The 22,831-nt window shown below is 41.9% G+C and overlaps 1 protein-coding gene across 6 annotated transcripts in view; it reads right to left on the reverse strand.

Annotated features, from left to right (window-relative positions):
- The window catches only part of znf516 (zinc finger protein 516), a 116,419-nt gene extending 94,586 nt beyond the window's left edge, over positions 1-21,833 (reverse strand). For 5 of the 6 annotated variants that reach the window (XR_009656793.1, XM_060942664.1, XM_060942662.1 and 2 more), the window contains exon 1: positions 21,476-21,833. The gene's annotated coding sequence lies outside the window, so the exon portion shown is untranslated. Of the gene's footprint in view, positions 1-9,791; positions 9,933-21,475 lie in introns of all 6 variants that reach the window. The other variant, XM_060942661.1, reaches the window with a different exon arrangement.
- Positions 21,834-22,831: the final 998 nt, after the last annotated feature.

Raw genomic sequence — 22,831 nt, forward strand, 5'->3', positions numbered from 1 at the left:
AAATCGCACTATGGCTGCTAAATGAGTCTGTTTACATCAACACCACATTATATTTGCACTAAATTTCATCTTCATGAAGGCAAACATACAAAATGGACAAAATGTGCTATTTTGCGTATTTGAAAGTCAGTGACATATTCCTCTGTTTGTAACGTTTTATATGTAGCTTCAAGGCCTGAATGCGATTTTGCTTGGAACGCTGAACAGGAAGATGTCCACACGTTGCCATGCTTTGCTGTGTGACCTGCTGTGGTGCCTGCCCTTTCTTTCTCTCTGCTGCCAACCAGACAGAGCCAAGACCACCAGTCACCTTCCTGAGCAAGTGTCCAACATCACATTCCACACACTGAATAAATATAATTCTAAACAGCACACTGACTTCAAATCATGCCATATTGATACATATTCCTCCCTGGCACCAACCTATATCAGCTCATAAAGCAGTTATTCCTCTCATCTGTTATCTCTTTTACATTAAACCACAGCAATCTGTCCATTTTCTACTTATTAAAATATATGTTTTAACAGTTTGTAGTTACATGTAATGTTAAGGAACATCCACAAAACATGGTAGTTCCTGTTATCAACAAGATCAACTGCGAGCTACTGCTCACTTACGTATCCCCCCGCTCTCGCTTATATCAGAATGCAAGCAATCGAAGGAATAGGACACTTATTACGAATGTTGACTTCAACAAATAATTAACCCTGAAACAAGTAAGTAAAGAGCAGTGTCTCTCCCCAGGGATTTCAAATAGCATCCTGGTAAACTATCATTTTGAAATCGCATTTTGCTTCTTGAAATATCATCAAAATCCACCCTATACGTATGTTTTGTAAATGGGCGGCACGGTGGTGTAACACTGTCGCCTCACAGCAAGAAGGTCCTGGGTTTGACGAGGGCCTTTCTGTGCGGAGTTTGCATGTTCTCCCCGTGTCTGCATGGGTTTCCTCCGGGTGCTTCAGTTTCTCCCACAGTCCAAAGACATGCAGGTTAGGTTAACTGGTGGCTCTAAATTGACCGTAGGTGTGAATGTGAGTGTGAATGGTTGTTTATCTCCGTGTCAGCCCTGTGACGACCTGGCAACTTGTCCAGGGTGTACCCCGCCTCTCACACATAGTCAGCTGGGATAGGCTCCAGCTTGCCTGCGACCCTGTAGAACAGGATAAGCGGCTACAGATAATGGATGGATGTTTCGTAAATACATTCAGTTGGTAAACAGGAAGTCAATGTGGGACAGACCTGAAAATGGTGTACATGGTATAGAGCCCCAAGCTGAAGCTCAGTACCAAATATTAAGCAGCTGTGATTTGTAATTGCTAAGAAAAGTGTTACTAAAATTTTGTAAATCTACACTGTATGTTTTGTAAATGCATTCAGTCAGTAAACAGGAAGTCGATGGGTGACAGACCTGAAAACAGTACACACGGTATAGAACCCTAAGCTGAAGTTTGGTACCAAGTGGCTATGATTTGTGGCTGCTGAGAAAGAGGGTGTTTCGGAATGACGGAGATACGGATGGACAGAGGTAAACCAGTATACCCCCCCCCCCTTTGGAGCGGGGGTATAATTAGGTGGCAGAGATGTCCACAAGCACCGGTGACCGGTGTTTTCTCCACCTACACAGACGGTCTGCACCAGCTACTCGAACCCAGAGAAAATAAAAACTTTCCTTTCAATGTTCAAGTGATTTATATCATATACGCTTCCCATAATTTGCTGCAAATCCAATTATTTCACCACAAAATTGTCTTTGATTTGGGTCTAGCATGACCAGAAGTGACGCCATATTTGTTGATGGATTCTCGCACTCTGATTGGCTGAACCGGACCATGTGACCACACTGTAGCATACAGTATGTAGTTATGTTACAGAGCCAGGCAGCGTACTACAGAGGGTAACTGAGAAAGCCAAGCACATACACATCTGGAGGGAAATTTCATGCACATTTTGAAAGTATTTTACAGGGAAATGGTTAGGAATTTATTAGCAGAAGCCACCAGAAGGCATGTAAATGTCAAAATTTTCAAGGAGGGCATGCCCCCAGATCCCCCCAAGCATTAGCGTGCGGCGGCAGCAAATTCCAGAGCCGCCTACTACTTTTTTTAGCTGGCTACTTCAGATTTTCTGGAGAACTGTGCATAATAATAACTCTGAACAGTCATTCCTTCAAAACACTCACACTGAAGACTGCTTCCATTAATGCAAAATAAACATCTCACAGAAAACCAGAGGCGGACTTACCATTAGGCAAAAGGAGGTAATTGCCTAGGGCCCCAAGCTACTAAGAACCCCATAAAATGCCTCATAAATGTCTAATTAATATTTTATGGTTAGGTTTTTTTTTTTTTACTTTTCGCAAATTAACTATGCCTTTGTAAAAATCCATTCGCTAAAATGGCATCAGAATGCTTAATTCGTGAACATCGCAGTCCCCATCCCCCACCCCTTTAGTCCCGACTCCAATGTACTGTTCCATGATCTTACTGTGCATCTGTGCAAATGCTTCAGGAAGACAGTATCGAGCATGAGTAAACGGCTCGGCGTGGTGTCCCGACTATTTGTTTAAAAATTAAGCGAAGCTGCTCCAGTGGTGCTGAGAGAAGGAGGAAGCAGAAGAAAAACAAAAAGGCTTTATCAAAGGTATCCACCTTTTTCACGGTGGCTACTCTCTCAGAAAATAAAGTACATTATTGTACCTTTAGGGTTACAATGACTTGTCACTGAGGCAGTACCCTCTAAGGCACTTATGTGTATCCTTGATATACTCTTTGGGAACATACATACAGTATGTTCCTTTTTGGCCCTAAAAAGGTACACATATGCCCCTTTTCCACCAAAGCAGTTCCAGGGCTGGTTCGGGCCCAGTGCTTAGTTTGGAACCGGGTTTTCTGTTTCCACTGACAAAGAACTGGCTCTGGGCCAGAAAAACCGGTTCCAGGCCAGCACCAACTCTCTGCTGGGCCAGAGGAAAGAACCGCTTACGTCAGCGGGGGGGGCGGAGTTGTTAAGACCAACAACAATAACAAGACCGCGAAAGATCGCCATTTTTAAGCGCCGAGAAGCAGCAGCTGTACAAACGCGAAGTCATCCATTATTATTATTATTGTTGTTGCTGCTGCTGCTTCTTCCGTGTTGTTTTTGCTTCGATATTCACCCCAAGGTTTATGCAAACGTAGCGACGTAACTGACGTATACAGCGACGTAATGACGTATACAACGACGTAACTGACGTATACAGCGACGTAATGACGTGGCTTCGCTTAGCACCGTGAGCTATGGAAAAGCAAACTGGTTCTCGGCTGGCTCGCAAGTTGAATGAGTTGTGAACCAGCACCAGCACCAGCACTGGCCCCGAACCAGCCCTGGAACTGATTTGGTGGAAAAGGGGTATTAGTTACCTTGAAGTCCAATAATGAGCCCTAGGGGGTACATTAGTATAGATTGTACCTTGGGGGACAGAAATGGACTCCTACTGTACCCCTATTTCAGACAGTGTACTAAAGTTGAGTTGATTTAAGGAGATAAAGCAAAACAGAGTCAACCAATATAAATTTTTTTAAGTATGTTATGTTTATTAGTTTTGTGTCTCCATAATTGACCTCTTATTGTATTTTGTGTTATCGTCTCACTTTAGCAACACAAGATAGAAGGCGGAAGATGATAAACAACTTCTATCAGAGAACCTGCTGGAAAACCAAGGTCAGTGATGCCAACCAATGACGGATGTTCCATGTGAACGGACAATAAAGTACAATCTTACCATACAGAGATCATACTGTTCAGGAAAATAAGATTTTAGAGTGGGTGCATTTATTTAACTGGATGTTTTGTGTTTTTTTTTTTTTACAAATGCAGTTCCAGACATCATTAGTATGTGAAGACTGGTGGAGAGAAGTAGCTACAAGTCGGTATTTCTTACATATATAGGATTGAAAAAGGGTGAGAACAAGGGATATGGAGGGCCCCGTGCCTGTGTTTGCCTTCGAGCCCAAAATGACTAAATCCGCTATATCACAACAGCAACAATTACATGCTTTCTTAATCTGATTATTCTAAGCATCTGCCATCCAAGTCCTTCAGCAAGTTGCTACTCAAAACAACGTATTAGAACAAGAACTTTAATAAATCTGTTATTTTGCTTCATCAAAGCTGCCGTTTTCAGTTCCTACCAGTCAGACTTGAAAATTCAACACAGAAACAGCAAACGTAAACAAGAAGCATAATGTTTATGAGGAGGCTGAAACTTTATCTATCTAATCTAATCAGGTGCAGGATTTATGGAGTAGACTATTATATTATAGACAATACACAAACCATAATCACGCCCAGACTTGCCTGATGTTACTAAATACAATAAACAAAGCCAAGCTGAATGTCATGAATAAGACATGCCAATGCTAAACTGATGCAAGGATCCAATTACTTACAGCGTCAAATGATATCACCAGATCTGTAAGAGGGCATTTTGGAAAATGCAGGTCTTATCTTAATGTTGTCTGAAAGAACGTCCTTGGTCAGCTTTTTTCATTTCACCTGTTTTATGTGCAACCTTTTGTAAATGCTGAGTAAATGTAATACGTTTAACAGTTGATTATAAATTAAAGTGTATCTACTGCGGCCCCATTAGCTGTAATTCACATCTACACACACCGGCCACTTTATTAGGAACACCCATCCACTTGCTGTTTCATGCAGTTCTCTAATCAGCCGATCCCTTGACAGCAGCACAATGCATCAAATCATGCAGATACAAATCAAAAGCTTCAATTAATGTTCACTTCAAACATCAGAATGGGAAAAATTGTGATCTCAAAGTGTGACTTTCACTGTGGCCACTGTGGGTGTTGGTTTGAGTCAGATGGACTGGTTTGAGTATTTCAGAAACTGCTGATCTCTTGGGGTTTTCACACACAACAGTCTCTCGAGTTTACACAGAATGGTGCAAAAAACATTGAGTGAGTGAGGGACAGTTCTGTAAGTGGAAACGCCTTGTTGGTAAGAGAGCTCAGAGGAAAATGGCCAGATTGGTTTGAGATATTTTTTTTGCCAGGAAGGATATAGCAACTCATAGCAACTCTATACAACCGCGGTGAGCAGAAAAGCATCTCAGCATGCAACAGCAGAAGACCACATTGGGTTCCACCAGTTTTGTAGTCGAGTCACTAAACCTCGAGTCTGAGTCCAGTCTCAAGTCCCCAGTGTTCAAGTCCAAGTCATGAAAGAAAATTTCGAGTCGAGTCCGAGAACAAGACTCCAACCGCATCATTTGATGGTGGCTGTTGCTGCCTTTACATGAAACCGTTTATGGCGTGCGCACAAGAGTCTGCTTGGCGCGTGCGCTGTCCAGAGCATGCCCGAGAGTCTATCTGATGCATGCGCCAAGGTGCGCAGGTGTGACACTCTTGCACAGAATTAGTACAAAAATTAATGTCTATATAAATATCTTCTGCCAAATTATTATGGCATGTTACAAAAAATAAAGAAAAAATCCAAGTCCTTGTCTCCAATTTACGAGTCCCAATGAAGTTAATGTACGAGTCCAAGTCCGAGTCATCAGTGCTCAAGTCCAAGTAAAGTCACGAGTCTGAGTCCTGGACTCGAGTACGACGAGCCTGGGTTCCACTCCTACAGCCAATAAGAGGAATCTTAGAATCAAGAACAAGCTTCTATTAAAGTGGCCAGTGAGTGTAAGTCAATGATACTATACATTTTTTAAGTGTTCATCAGTGTATAAACAGTCATGTGGTCAGTATTCTGACAGGTCAGTGTTCCAACGAAGGAGCTATGTCTAATAAAGTACACCCATACACGCATTCAGTCATACCATTGCAACATACATGACCATGTGAGTGTCAGATCCGTCTCCCAAATAATATCTGCTCAGCAGTGGTCTTAAAGGGCATATCACAGATAAATTCAGGAGCAAGATCAATGTAATTCTCCTATTTTATACTAAACTTTGGTCAAATATCTGTAACATTCTGCATTCTCTGCAATTTTTTTACCTTGCGCAATACCAGAAAAATTCAGTTGAAATCAAGACATTTGAGGCGAATTGGTCCGCCTCTGAAAAAACTTGGCATTTGGATTTCCCGCCAAACATTGATTTTCGTGACGTCGCGTGCGGGACGCCTCCCTCTGAATCCTACGTCAGCGCTGGTTTGTTTATGAGAAAACGACCTGGTGGTTTTCTGCAAATTTTTTCAATGTTATCACGTAATTATTAAAATGGTTAACAGATAGGGCGTAGGAGGGTGTAGCAACACCAATCTTGATGGGATTAGTACTCATCGTTTTCCAAAAGACCGTACAATGAGAGAGAAATGGGAGCGCTTGGTCTACACAGGCTGTGCACTTAAACCGTGCAAAGCTCGCCCAGCCTGCTCGCGCTTCCACAGGTAATGTCACGAATCTGGCTCCAGACTCCCTTGGGATTTTTCCAGACGTGTTTTGTTATTTTATTTTTTTCTGTTGTAGACAGATGGCCTTGTGCAAAATTACCCTTCTGGATGAGTGTGTAAAGGGACATACTCATCTCATCTCATTATCTGTAGCCGCTTTATCCTGTTCTACAGGGTCGCAGGAGCCTATCCCAGCCGACTATGGGCGAAAGGTGGGGTACACCCTGGACAAGTCGCCAGGTCATCACAGGGCTGACACATAGACACAGACAACCATTCACACTCACATTCACACCTACGGTCAATTTAGAGTCACCAGTTAACCTAACCTGCATGTCTTTGGACTGTGGGGGAAACCGGAGCACCCGGAGGAAACCCACGCGGACACGGGGAGAACATGCAAACTCCGCACAGAAAGGCCCTCGCTGGCCACAGAGCTCGAACCCGGACCTTCTTGCTGTGAGGCGACAGCGCTAACCACTACACCACCGTGCCACCCCTGTAAAGGGACATACTTTCAAATTTAAAAAAAAAAAAGAAATTGGTCCAGAATATGCCCTTTAACTTTCAATTTTTGGATGTAGTAACTTGTAAAACCATTCCAAGGTGTATAAAAGTTTAGTAACCATATCAGCAACTACCAGACAATATGTTTACCTCATAAAATGGGCAGTGAGAAAAGGCACAAGGTAAATGTATTTAAAAATTGGCCACTCAGTGTACACTATACGACCAAAAATATGTGGACACCTATGCTTCAAATCCATCCCCCAAACTGCCACAAAATCAGAAGCACAGAATTGTCTAGAATATTTTTGTATGCTGTCGCGTTCCTTCACTGGAACTGGAATTGGCCGAGCCCAAACTGATCCAGCATAACAATGCCCCTGTGCACAAAGCGAGGTCCATGAAGACATGATTTTCCAAAAGGTTGGTGAGGAAGAACTCGAATGGCCTGCACACAGCCCTGACCTCAACCCTGCTGACCATTTTAGGACTGAAATGAACCACAGTCCTCACCATGACCTCACTAATGCTCTTGTTGCTGAATGGACAAATCCACACAGACATGCTCCAAAATCTAGTGGAAAACTTTTTAGGGGGAGTAAATCTGGAATGGGATGTTAAACAAGCACATATGGGTGTGGTGGTTAAGTGTCAATATATAGTACTTTTGGCCAGATAGTGCATATTGTTAGAGGTTTATGCTGCTGAGTTTTGCAGAAGTCTGCAACAGGTTATGTAGTAACATTTTAGCCAACACAAATGTGAGCCTGAAGTGACACTTTCAGTTTGTTTGTAGAAAGGAAAGGCTAAAAAGGAATTCAATTAAAAATTCATCTCATCTCATCTCATTATCTCTAGCCGCTTTATCCTTCTACAGGGTCGCAGGCAAGCTGGAGCCTATCCCAGCTGACTACGGGCGAAAGGCGGGGTACACCCTGGACAAGTCGCCAGGTCATCACAGGGCTGACACATAGACACAGACAACCATTCACACTCACATTCACACCTACGGTCAATTTAGAGTCACCAGTTAACCTAACCTGCATGTCTTTGGACTGTGGGGGAAACCGGAGCACCCGGAGGAAACCCACGCGGACACGGGGAGAACATGCAAACTCCGCACAGAAAGGCCCTCGCCGGCCACGGGGCTCAAACCCGGACCTTCTTGCTGTGAGGCAACAGTGCTAACCACTACACCACCGTGCCGCCCCAATTAAAAATTTTACCTTTAAAAACAGAAACGTTTGTGATATGTCCATTTCAGTGAAATAACACAAATTAATAAAAACACAAATGTACAAAATGTACACAGAGTAGAATAAGTAGAACCTCTTTAGGAAGAACTCTTAACTATTCAAGAGCATTTAAGATTATTTTTTAAATTATTTTTCCAAAGAGTGTAAAACACCATACAATTAATTTTAAAGCAAAACCTGACACTGGGTATTTGATTTTTTCTAAAGTTTTGATTTTCGACCAGGTCCCCCCCCCTTGGCTGTTGTTGTTGTTTTTTTTTCCAGCTTCTGTTTTAGCCAATTTTTTTGATGGATCTCTAATGAAAATATGTCTAATTATCCATCCATCCATCCATTATCCATGACCGCTTATCCTGTGCAGCGTCGCAGGCAAGCTGGAGCCTATCCCAGTTGACTACGGGTGAGAGGCGGGGTACACCCTGGACAAGTCACCAGATCATCGCAGGGCTGACACACCAAGACAAACAACCATTCACACTCACATTCACACCTACGGTCAATTTAGAGCCTCCAAAAGATGACTTACAACCACGTGATCAAAATGTGCTACGTCATGAGCGTCCGCTACGATGGTGGATATACACAGCAACTAGGATGGCAGCCACTGAAAGCATGTCTCTAAACAATGCTGAATTTTCTCAGTATTACTACAATTGAAATGGTCAAGCGAAGATTCGATACAAAAAGAAGACAGATATGTGTGGTTTTGACCCATATTATTTAAAAAATCAGATTTTTCTGAAAATAAGACGCTTCTACCAACCATCGAGTACCCAGATATCGCGTTCTATCTGGTTTGATAGACTTTGTGAGTCGACAAATCTCAAATTAATGCTTATAAGTCCATGGAGGCCTATAATTCCTTTGTCTCTGGATGGGTAAATACCTTATTAATTAAACCAGTCAAAGATGACGAAGCAGTTGTACTTGCAGTGCTAAGTTAGGGCTTCTTTTGCATTTAGTTTACTTGTATGTGTAAACATCAGACAAAGTGTGAAATTTTGACAAGTCTCTAGCTTTATGGCTCACAAATCCAGGGGCGCAGATACGTTTTTTGAACTGGGGGGGACAAAAAACTGGGGGGGACAAAGCTGCCAGCAAACCAACCCCAACCCTGATATGCCTGTCAAACTTGTTGTGGGTTACCATAGCAACCAAGCTCGAGCTCGCAACCTGTGCAGTCTGCGCAGCTCAACCAACCGAATATCAGTCTTTGTTTTATGTGAGTTGTTGCAACTATGTATACACTGCCGTGCACCTCAATAAACCGAATGGTAATTAGTCTTTTGATTTTTCCGTGAGGTTTGCCTTATGCAAAGAAAGACAGCATCGACATTTTTTCCTCCCTATAAGTGGGGGGGACCGAACGAAGTGAATTTAAATCTGGGTGGGACGAGTCCCCCCCGTCCCCCCCTCTATCTGCGCCCGTGCACAAATCACATTTCAATTTATTTCAGGTATAATTTTGCTGGCGCTCCTAGAAGCGAAATGGTAATACACGTGTTAAAATGATAACAATGACCGAGTGAACCACGACAACAGAATGCTCATTTTATAGCAAAATTCTAGCAATATGAAATAAAATTCTTCTGTGATATTACTGAGAAAGCTTTTGAATCTTACCTGAGATAAAACAATTACTGTAAGCACAAGCTGTTTTGGTTTTAGCCTCTATTAGATCAGCCCTGCCGATGTTGTTCAGCCGTGCTCGTCTCCTCTCCTCTCAGAGTTTCCTCGCCCTCTTTCCGAATCACGGACGGAATTCTAAAAAATCGGAACGTGCCAAAGTCACGAGTACTGTTGTGACCGCAACCATATACAGCACAAAGATATCTCTCTCTAGCCGCTTTATCCTTCTACAGGGTCGCAGGCAAGCTAGAGCCTATCCCAGCTGACTACGGGTGAAAGGTGGGGTACACCCTGGACAAGTCACCAGGTCATCACAGGGCTGACACATAGACACAGACAACCATTCACACTCACACCTACGGTCAATTTAGAGCCACCAGTTAACCTAACCTGCATGTCTTTGGACTGTGGGGGAAACCGGAGCACCCGGAGGAAACCCACGCGGACACGGGGAGAACATGCAAACTCCGCACAGAAAGACCCTTACCGGCCATGGGGCTCGAACCCAGGACCTTCTTGCTGTGAGGCGACAGCGCTAACCACTACACCACCGTGCCGCCCAGCACAAAGATATGGCATAGCTAAAAGAACACTTAAAGCAGTGGAAAAACAAAGACAGTTGCACACGCGTGACTATTTTGTATGGAATGTCGCTTGACCCCGCATTTGTATATCCACCAACATGGCCAACATTCGGGTTTCTATTTCGCTTTGACATCACTTGTAAGTCAAGGATTAGCCTAACCTGCATGTCTTCGGGGGAAACCGGAGCACCCACACGCAGACACAGGGAAAACATGCAAACTCCACACAGAAAGGTCCCGTCGGCCACTGGGCTCGAACCCAGAACCTTCTTGCTGTGAAGTGACAGTGCTAACCACTACACCACCACTGTGCCGCCCATCTTCTAAGTAATTACTCAATATTTTATTGTACATGGTGAACATCGGCGGCACGGTGGTGTAGTGGTTAGCACTGTCGCCCCACAGCAAGAAGGTCCGGGTTCGAGCCCCGTGGCCGGTGAGGGCCTTTCTGTGTGGAGTTTGCATGTTCTCCCTGTGTCCGCGTGGGTTTCCTCCGGGTGCTCCGGTTTCCCCCACAGTCCAAAGACATGCAGGTTAGGTTAACTGGTGACTCTAAATTGACCGTAGGTGTGAATGTGAGTGTGAATGGTTGTCTGTGTCTATGTGTCAGCCCTGTGATGACCTGGCGACTTGTCCAGGGTGTACCCCACCTTTCGCCCATAGTCAGCTGGGATAGGCTCCAGCTTGCCTGCGACCCTGTAGAACAGGATAAAGCGGCTAGAGATAATGAGATGAGATGAGATGGTGAACATGTCTCAAATGTTTCTTATGAGTTTTCTGTTGCAGTTTGGATGAATAAAAGTAATCACATTATCCCGTAAATTTCAGTTGAAGTAATATACTGTAGTTTGACTTGTTTGACATGTTGCATTAAGGGTTCATCATTTTGCAAAAAAAAAAAGCAAATACTTTTGTTTAAAGCCATTTTTAAAACCTTTTTTGTTCATTTCTTTTGTTTCTTTTGTTTTGTTTTGATTGATTTCTGGTTATTTATCTGTGAAGCAGTAAAAGTTTAATAAGAAAAAAACATTTTGTCCATATCATGCAGTCCTACAGTACTGTGTGTATATAGAATTTTGCTGTCAGTATAATCTATTGTCCATGAATACATACATAACGTCTAAGCCATTTTGTGCAAAACCGTAAAAAACAGATTTCAGCACACATCTGCTGTTGTGCAACCCGGACATCTTAACTCAGCAAATTAATACCTTCAAGGAGCCCCCTTTCCCCCTCCACTGCCCTTAATACAAATGATTAAATGTCTCCCCCCCGCCGCCCTTTCCCTCAGTCCTAATTTCTCCTGATACAGTGGCTTTTCTAGAGCCTGGACATGCTAGCTATTGATCAGCAGCCTGAGCAGATTACCCTAATAGCAGGATTAGCAGCCACATGTTGGACACACGTGGTCCACACTGCTCAACAGTGGTGCCAGATCCCCTCTGAAATGACTGAAAGAGAATAACAGTCAAGACACAGAATTCAATTACTGTGTGAAAGGAAACAGGTAAACCTTCTAGCGAATGACTGACAGAATGCACTGCTGAATCATGATCAACTGTTATGAGAATGTGGTGCCATGAAAAAAGTTGGACGTACTTGTATAAATAAATATAGTAGCTAGCCCACTGAACCAGTAAAAAGTCCAATGTGTTACTCACTCCCATGTTCAGAAACCCAATTGAACAGACCAAGAAGTGGAAGCCAGATAGTATGACGAGATAGCTGGCGAGTGCATTAATACACACTGAGGGAAAGAAACGAAGACATGATCATGTATCACACTGTATTTGCGACTTCAAAAAAAAGTCAACGATTCCTTTGTGAAAGTTTCAGCTATCAAACATGGTGTTCATTCTTCGTATTGAATATTATTAAACTACTAAATATTATTAAAGTCTGGCTCGCGTCTTTACTTTCTCTCGAAATGTCTAACTGTGTGCTGCACTGGCAAGCTGCACCCTGTACTTTATTTTCATTAATTTCATCAGTGTTTCCACATATCTGAAATTATTCACCGGATATGAGCAATCGCGCGCTCTGATTGGCTACTCTACTACTAGGCTATCAGTTCATATACCATGAGTAGAGGAAAACAAAATAGCGGAGCGTGTTGCTGAATCAACCGAGGATGAAATAAAAACTCTACTCGAAAACAAAACCCAAAAAATAAATACAAAAAGCAACAAAATATGAAATTAAATTATTTGATGGTAAGAAAAATATATATATTTTTATTTTTCAAGAATTATCACATTTTTCACAAAATGTTCCTGTCATTTCGCCAGTTTGTTTACATTCTAAGTGGAAATGATTTTGTTGAATGTTTTGCATAAAACATTTTTTTTATTCATCGAATTTACAAAAAATAAAAATAAAAATGCTCTGTTTCGCAAAATCCAGTGAATGTGGATAGAATAAAACAGTTATTCCATTTGATCTCATTGTATATGCCTTATAGTCAACTCGGCACTACGCACTTTGTCGGCTAACAGCTCATGTACGACTCGATTTCATGGAATAACTGTTAATTATTATGCCCCCGCTCTGAAAGAGGAGGGTATACTGGTTTATCTCTGCTCATCCATCCATATTTCTGTCCATTCAAAACACCCTTTTTCTCAGTAACCACAAATCATAGCCACTTGGTACCAAACTTCAGCTTGGGGTTCTATACCATTTTCAGGTTTGTCGCACATCAACTTCCTGTTTATTGACTGAATGTATTTACGAAACATATAGCGTGGATTTACAACATTTTCGTAACACTTTTCTCAGCAACTACAAATCAGTACTGCTTGATATTTGGTACCGAGCTTCAGCTTGGGGTTCTATACCTTGTATACCATTTTCAGGTCTGTTGCACACCGACTTCCTATTTATCAACTGAATGTATTTACGAAACATATAGCTTGGATTTACTAAATTTTCGGAACATTTTTCTCAGCAACTACAAATCACAACTGCTTGATATTTGGTAGTGAACTTCAGCTTGGGGTTCTATACCGTGTTTACCGTTTTCAGGTCTGTCGCACATCGACTTCCTGTTTACCAACTGAATGTATTTACGAAACATATAGCGTGGATTTTGATGCTATTTCAAGAAGCAAAATGCTTTTTCAAAATGACAGTTTACCAGGATGCTATTTGAAATCCCTGGGGAGAGACACTGCTCTTTACTTACTTGTTTCAGGGTTAATTATTGGTTGAAGTCAACATTCATAATAAGTGTCCTATTCCTTCAATTGCTTGCATTCTGATATAAGCGAGAGCGGGGGATACGTAAGTGAGCAGTTGCTCACAGTTGATCTTGTTATCCTCCATCTTCTGTCATCTGTGCATGCTAAACAATCCAGAAAAAAATCATTCTACCATCAGCAAGATCTTACTTCTAAGCAACTACACACACAAACACATGAAAAATGAAAATAGTAATGATAATAATAACCCAGACATGAAATTTGCTTTTCCTGTGCTCCTGATTTGTGCACCTGTGTACTGCAAATGGAAAAACATTGTGGATTTGTTTGTCAGCCAGTAATAGGTGAAGCAATACTACAGTTGGCATTGTGTCATGAGACTAGAGGAACTACAGCCAACTTTTTATCACATGGCAAGTTATTCAAATGACTCTCAGCTCAACAGAGAAGCCCTGTTTCTGACATGTCGCTCCCTTCCTACTCCCCCCAGTGCGGTTTCTGAAACTCACAACAGCACTTTCCTCACTTCATAAATGTGATCTTACTCTGAAAACTGAAAAGCTTTGTTATGGCACTGTGTCAGAATTGGTACAAGTGGCAGCAGTTGCCCAACTATCCCAAATTCCCTGAGAATAACAATAGCATTAAAATATTAAGGTGAAAGTTTTTTGGCCGCATCCAGATGGGGAGCACTGAAAGCCTATTCAGGCAGTGGGAAAAAAAGGAATTCCAGTAATCTACTGCTGATCTTCACAATGGCACCCTTGTGCCTTTTGTTTTGGTCCGTCAGCACAACTGCATCCATTCTCAATGACACATTGGCAAACTGTCTCCTCACAAGAATGCCAAATTTTTACAAATTAGCAGTTAAAGGAAGAGTCATACGCTAATCATATGAAAGAAGGATTAGAGCTCAGTGAAATGGTGATCTATGAAACGACAACACAAGCTGGGCAATAAAGTACAGGAGAAACCTGGCATTGCTAACTGTGATGTTTTAAACCACAGGAGCTCAATCCTTTTGCACACAGTGACCTTTTTATTTATTTAACGAACTGTACAAGGATGATACAAGAATTCCACTATTTACTACTACACCAGAATTATTCATTCATACATCTCCTTTTTTTATTATACTTTTATCCCTGTGATATATAATATGACAACAAATCAAAATCTTTAACTGAAAGAATCATTACCACAGGCTCCTAGGTGCATATGTATTTCACAAACATAATCCAACTATACAAATATTAGACTAATTATTTAAACATGTCTTTTCGCTTTGTTTGGAGCAACAGAACATGTTTATATTAAAATTGCTATTATTTGTTATCCTATTACTTGACATGAAATACTTTATTATTAAGTGGTAGTATTTATAGATGAACTAGTTTTTGAGTTATTGAGATTTTTATTCAATTCAATTAACAAGTCAAACCAGTTATTAAATTTGATGACGGCAGGTCATAATTTCCACCATTTTAACCCCTGGATAAAATCCCACTTTGAGAACCATGGGTTTAAACAATGCAAATTTACACTAGTGTGGTACATTTTGAAGATTTGAATATGTTGGAAGAAAACTGGAGTTTTACACAAAGGACACGGAGAAATGAACTACTTTTTATATAACCCCGATTCGAAAAAAGTTGGGACAAAGTACAAATTGTAAATAAAAACGGAATGCAATAATTTACAAATCTCAAAAACTGATATTGTATTCACAATAGAACATAGACAACATATCAAATGTCGAAAGTGAGACATTTTGAAATTTCATGCCAAATATTGGCTCATTTGAAATTTCATGACAGCAACACATCTCAAAAAGTTGGGACAGGGGCAATAAGAGGCTGGAAAAGTTAAAGGTACAAAAAAGGAACAGCTGGAGGACCAAATTGCAACTCATCAGGTCAATTGGCAATAGGTCATTAACATGACTGGGTATAAAAAGAGCATCTTGGAGTGGCAGCGGCTCTCAGAAGTAAAGATGGGAAGAGGATCACCAATCCCCCTAATTCTGCACCGACAAATAGTGGAGCAATATCAGAAAGGAGTTCGACAGTGTAAAATTGCAAAGAGTTTGAACATATCATCATCGACAGTGCATAATATCATCAAAAGATTTAGAGAATCTGGAAGAATCTCTGTGCGTAAGGGTCAAGGCCAGAAAACCATACTGGGTGCCCGTGATCTTCGGGCCCTTAGACGGCACTGCATCACATACAGGCATGCTTCTGTATTGGAAATCACAAAATGGGCTCAGGAATATTTCCAGAGAACATTATCTGTGAACACAATTCACCGTGCCATCCGCCATTGCCAGCTAAAACTCTATAGTTCAAAGAAGAAGCTGTATCTAAACATGATCCAGAAGCGCAGACGTCTTCTCTGGGCCAAGGCTCATTTAAAATGGACTGTGGCAAAGTGGAAAACTGTTCTGTGGTCAGACAAATCAAAATTTGAAGTTCTTTATGGAAATCAGGGACGCCATGTCATTCGGACTAAAGAGGAGAAGGACGACCCAAGTTGTTATCAGCGCTCAGTTCAGAAGCCTGCATCTCTGATGGTATGGGGTTGCATTAGTGCGTGTGGCATGGGCAGCTTACACATCTGGAAAGACACCATCAATGCTGAAAGGTATAGCGAGGTTCTTGAGCAACATATGCTCCCATCCAGACGACGTCTCTTTCAGGGAAGACCTTGCATTTTCCAACATGACAATGCCAAACCACATACTGCATCAATTACAGCATCATGGCTGCGTAGAAGAAGGGTCCGGGTACTGAACTGGCCAGCCTGCAGTCCAGATCTTTCACCCATAGAAAACATTTGGCGCATCATAAAATGGAAGATGCAACAAAAAAGACCTAAGACAGTTGAGCCACTAGAATCCTACATTAGACAAGAACGGGTTAACATTCCTATCCCTAAACTTGAGCAATTTGTCTCCTCAGTCCCCAGACGTTTACAGACTGTTGTAAAGAGAAAAGGGGATGTCTCACAGTGGTAAACATGGCCTTGTCCCAACTTTTTTGAGATGTGTTGTTGTCATGAAATTTAAAATCACCTAATTTTTCTCTTTAAATGATACATTTTCTCAGTTTAAACATCTGATATGTCATCTATGTTCTATTCTGAATAAAATATGTAATTTTGAAACTTCCACATCATTGCATTCCGTTTTTATTTACAATTTGTACTTTGTCCCAACTTTTTTGGAATCGGGGTTGCACTAAATTACAACATTTAGAACAATCGAGGTATTTGATTTTCCTTAAGAGGGAAAAAAACACATGCAGGTGACATATTTAAAGCGAGACGGCCTTTCGATTTCATAAAATCGGTGAAATTTAGTTCCCTCTGTAATTTGGTCATTGTAATATATGTTTATTTCTGTAATATCTCACAAAATATCAGGCCATTCTGTGGCTGGGAAGGTATTTAATTTGAGGGCATTCCTGAGCAAATAATGTGCATGAAATCGCCCGATTCGTGCAGTCAAGCAGACGGAGGAAGTCCGTGTGCGCATGCGCAGGTTTACCTTGACCGTGCACTGACAGTTCCATCATTCTGTCGCTAAACGAACAGCTGATCACACCGAGGTGCTCGCTGACCGCCAATATTTATTACTTTGGTCCTGCGTTTCCTTTCCTTCGCAACATAACGTCTTTTCTTCTCACTTTCCATTACTGTAGTCGATCTTTCATGTCTCATTCTCACACTCACATCCTCCATTTTTCTCTCCTGTTTCAAATTTGTATCCCACAATGCCTTGCACAAACAGGGAAAGCCCACCATGTGATGCATGATGTAGTATCTTGAATTGGGTCATGGTGAAGCAGGAAAAAATAACAGAGAATTTAGGGCCATGAGGCCCTAAATTCATTAATTGTTCTATTGTTTTTTTTTTTAAAAACTAATAAAATTGGAAGTCTGTGATTCGAATTCAGTAGTTTTCGGTCCACTAAATAAAAATAATTGGGTGTCGGGGAAAATTCTTTTTATGACCTACACTTGAAAAATCTGAAAGGCAGTCTACTTTTAATATACTGTGAAAATAGGTTATTGATGGAGGGTTTTTTTGTTTGTTTTTTTTGTTTTTTGTAGTTCTTCTAGATCAATCAATAAAGTGTGGATAGCTAACATGGACTGACAGAGTTATCATTAATAGCACCCAAACCTGAATTGAAATTTTCACATTCATTTCAAACACAAATAAAAAGCACAAGCTGATATTTTCTTTATTCAAAAAAGTATCTGTAGTAGACCCAGATTTTAGGGTGGCATGGTGATGTAGTGGTTAGCACTGTTGCCTCACAGCAAGAAGGTTTTGGTTTCGAGCCCAGTGACCAATAGGGGCCTTTCTGTGTGGAGTTTGCATGCTCTCCCCGTGTTTGCATAGGTTTCCTCCGGGTGCGCCAGTTTCCCCCACAGTTCAATGACATGCAGTTAGGTGAACATGGGGCAGCCTTGGGCTGAGGTTGGGCTGAAGTGCCCTTGAACATGGCACTTAACCCCCAACTGATCCCCGGGCGCTGTAGCATAGCTGCCCACTGCTCTGGGTATGTGTGTGTGTGTGTTCACTGCTTCAGGTGGGTTCAATACAGAGAAGACATTTCACTGTGTGCTTAAGTCTGTGCTTGAGTGTACGTGTGATAAATAAAGGCTTCTTCTTCTTTTGTTTTTGCACAACTATCTATTCTTATCCTTGTCCATTTGGGCACTGCTAAATACAAAAACACAAACACTGCATTTCCGTTCCTGGCTAAACCTCAGCTCTTTCCTCAACTTCAGTCAAAAGATCAATAAACTTCCTGAAACTTGACAATTAATCACATCCAAACCAATTGACCCTGAATGCGTCAAATGTCTAATCACTTCTCCAGTCATCACAGGCCTGCTACTGCTTCTGCGTCAGATTAAAAGCAGTGCTTCCTGAGGTCTGAGGCAGGTCATGGGCTTTGTGAGGCAAAGATGAAATCCAACATGCCAAAAGAACTCTCCGCATCAACACACATGAGTTTGTTTGATTAGCCTGGCGGGTGAAGAGAACGCAGTTAGCTGATATAAACACAGCCTAGTGGAAATGTGCTGCAAGTGTGTGCAGCTGCTGCAAATAAAAGGGAAGTGAAGTTTAACTTGAGAGCTCGTCCATGCAAATATCCCAACTGCTGTGGCTGTGTGTAATTCAGCAAGCGGTATGGCTGGCATTATTTTTACAAATCATCAACATATATAGGCTTCTATAAAAGCTATGATGTCAAAACCTTAAGAAAAGATGAAATGTCAACCAGGGAAATGTCCCAGTCTCTTAGAAGTACTAACATTTACAGCGTATAAAATGAACTCCAACCACATGCAAGTCATAAGAAGACAATGAACTGCCTTTTAGTTCCCGTTAAAAGTCACGCCTGTTAGAAACAGGGGCCCTCATCTGTATTAGCCGTTGTGCTGACACCACGCTCGTATTCCCCAGAGCCCTGATCCAAGCAAGTCCACATCATCATGCAGCCAAACTAAACCGGTTGGTTTTAGTGACTATTATTATTACACACAGGTGCTTGGACAATAGCCTTCCACATCATCCTCATCACATAACTGATGTAGATCGTGTTAGTTCCTGGATTTTAAGAAGACAGAGACGACTCTCAGTTCAATCTCACTGCTTGTATGCATTCAGTCGAATGCAAATGTTTGCATCCCCCTACAAGAAAATTAACAAGACAAAGATCTTGAGGAAGTTCGAGTCCACAAATGTTGCCTCATCACCAAAATGGTTAAATAGCGCAAGTTAAATAAAAATATCAGTCTCAGCATTCGGACTGTGATATATAATATTCTGTCATAGCTTGCATGATCATCTCTTACCTTTCTAACTGCCTCGAACCTCTTTGTGTATCTTCAGCAGCTTTTATATCCTTGCAGTTGAATTTCCCCACCCCCTTCCTGCCATTTCTGCTCTAAGTCTACCATATTGTTGTCCAGTCTTTGTCCATTTTTCTGGACATCTGTTATAACTCTGTTATAACTCTGCCAGATGTCCTATACTGCTTTCTTTTTGCAGGATACACCCCTATGTTTTTTTTTTTTTTTACTTCTTATAGGCTATTTCTTTTTTTCTGTAGCTAAATTCTAACTACAGGTGTATTTTTAAAGGTTTACTTTTTTTTCACCCAGAACCTTTACAATCTTTCACACTCAGCGATATATACAGTACATAACCTACTTATCTTTCTTAAAGGCCTCAAAGCAAGAATTCAGAAACTAAAAGTTAACATAGTGTCATGTTTATTTCTTTTCTTTGGAATTTTTCGTTCATATTTTTCCAGGAAACTTACTATGTCATTGAAAAACACCTGGATCAACTGATGTTAAACTTGGACCTAAATATTCAAATGAATGAGAAAGAAAGGGAAAGAGAAAGCCGTAGCTCTTTGTCTGAAAATGAATCCGCTTGTGGTTTCATAATGTCAACCTTAAAGTTGAAAAGTGTGTGCGTGTGTGTGCGTGCGTGGGTGGGTGTCCTGGCCTATCCACAGATAAAGGATCCCGGCTGTGTTGAGTTTCTTATAACCTACATGCATTCTTTCAGGGGGGAACGTGAACATCCTCCCGTGTGTGTGTGTGTGTGTGTGTGTGTGTGTGTGTGTGTGTGTGTGTGTGTTTTCCTCTTCTCTGAGCTCTCCAATGCGAACACGAATAGTTGTGTATCCCTTCAGCTCTCGCTCAGACGCTTCTCTAATTCCTCACTAGTCTCAGTTTCTCAGGCTGATCTTGCTTTGGGTACCTTGATAAGAGAAAATGTGAACTGAGAGCCATCTGTGCTTTAGGGGAGCTGGAGAAAAAAAATGAACCAACAACAACAGCAAAAAAGTAAAGAGCAAAAGCCCCGCCCTGAAATTACACCAGCATGATTAGACCAGTAGCTTCAGTTTTATCAGCTTTGCGTATGAAATTGTAAGAATTTAGAGTGTTAAATAAAAAGAAGACACCTGATGCTGTGAATTTAACTGTTTATCAAATCAGCATGATGGATATGGAAAGGAGACGTGACGGTGTATGCTACAGTATATGTGGTGTGTGTGTATATCTGTCTATAAATAATAAATATAAGTGACCTTCGAAGAGGATACACCAGTCCCATCCCCCAGTCCAGGAAAAGAAAAAAAAAATGCTCTGGATGGAATAAGTTAATCAAATGCAATTAGATCTTTTTTTTTTTTTTAAAGAAAAGACAAGAAAAAAATCTGGACAATCTCCTGGGTATATAATTTATGTGCAAAGTGTACACAAATCTATTCAAAAGGTGTGAGATTATGTTTATGAGCTCTGGAAAAGCTCCAAGAGAGAGAGCACTGAAAAACTCTCAAAGTTCACCCATGAACATGAAACAGTGCATTATGCCTTGATTAAATAAAAAAGTAAATAAAGATGTGTGTGTGTGTGTGTGTGTGTGTGTGTGTGTGTGTGTGTGTGTGTGTGTGGAAACGATGTACAGGCTGCACTACTGAAGCAGAGGTTGGTTTGGAGGAAAGAAAGAAAGGAAAAAACTTCCTAAAAATAGCGCATCAGGAAACCGAGTAGGTTCAAGCACTGACTCGACAATGCAGGCTTTATCCTTTATCCTTGAGCTACATGTTCAACCCTGTAAGAGATCTAATGCGTTCAGATGGAGAGTTTGGTGTGGAGCTTCATGTTGATCTAACAGCGGGCTAGAACGCATTTCCATCAGCGGCTCAGTGCCAGGGTTCCTCACGCCTCCAAAAGCGTTCCTCTGGGATCCAGGGCGCTCAAAGTAGCCCAAGACTGAACGATCTGCACCTTTTACCTAATCCTTCTTAAAGTAGCCCGTGTATGGGAATTGATCTTTTTTAAAAAAAAAACTTACCTCTGAGCAATAAACAAATGACGTAATGAAGAACAACAAGGCGCAAGGTGACATTCGGGTGGAAACGACGAGCTGAGAGCCGCGTCCGCTTTCACAGGCTCTCCCCTCCGCACGGTGCACTACCGAGGGCCACTGCCAAGCGCACTCCAACCAAGTGAACTTCCACCTTCTACAACCATCCAAGCAAGGGGATGTTTTCGATGCAGCTCGCGCGACGATTTCAGGGCGAATAGCGCAAAACGCGCGCTGTGTGCGTGTGCGCGCGTCTGCTTGCCTGCGTGTGTGTGTGTGTTAGTGCGACACCTGGAGCGCTGTCGGTTCCTCCCAGTTCCCATCTACTGCTGCTGGGATGCAGGAAAGTGTGGAGGTGGAGGAGAGCTGCAGATCTGCGTCAAGCATGGACACTTCACTGTGCGGCCAGTGTTTGTGCTGAAGAATAAAACTTCTAAAGGGAAGTTTATTCTTCATGTAGTCTACTGAGTTCCAGCTTTCTCTAAATCACACACACACACTTCAGGCTACTTAAGTCTACAAAAATTACAATTATACCTGGCTGGATGCCACAGTGCCATGTTTTTTGTCTAGCCACAGCTGGGTGGACTCATCTCATCTCATTATCTCATCTCATCTCATCTCATTATCTCTAGCCGCTTTATCCTGTTCTACAGGGTCGCAGGCAAGCTGGAGCCTATCCCAGCTGACTACGGGCGAAAGGCAGGGTACACCCTGGACAAGTCGCCAGGTCATCACAGGGCTGACACATAGACACAGACAACCATTCACACTCACATTCACACCTACGGTCAATTTAGAGTCACCAGTTAACCTAACCTGCATGTCTTTGGACTGTGGGGGAAACCGGAGCACCCGGAGGAAACCCACGCGGACACGGGGAGAACATGCAAACTCCACACAGAAAGGCCCTCGTCGGTCACGGGGCTCGAACCCGGACCTACTTGCTGTGAGGCGACAGCGCTAACCACTACACCACCGTGCCGGCTGGGTGGACTAAAATAAATAAATAAATAAATAAACTACACATACACCTCTGTTTTATGCCCTGTCCACACTAGGGATTTTGTACCGATACGATACTACTTTCGTACCGCAACACCTGTCCACACTAGCAACTATACCAGTACTGTAGCGGTATAACTGTATCGGTACGAAACCCACAAATGTATGGGTTTCGTACCGGTACAGTATCGGTACTGTAGCGCTTCGCGGTAGTGTGGACAGATGAAGCAGTTCTGTATCGATACAAATATAATGCGCAAAGTCACACACCTCAATCGATGTCTTCGCTGAATAAAATAGTGAAGAACGGAGATTCGTTTTCTTTGTTTCTTTCTCAAC

Source organism: Neoarius graeffei, chromosome 16 (genome assembly GCF_027579695.1).
Source record: "Neoarius graeffei isolate fNeoGra1 chromosome 16, fNeoGra1.pri, whole genome shotgun sequence".
NCBI classification, from domain to species: Eukaryota; Metazoa; Chordata; class Actinopteri; order Siluriformes; family Ariidae; genus Neoarius; species Neoarius graeffei.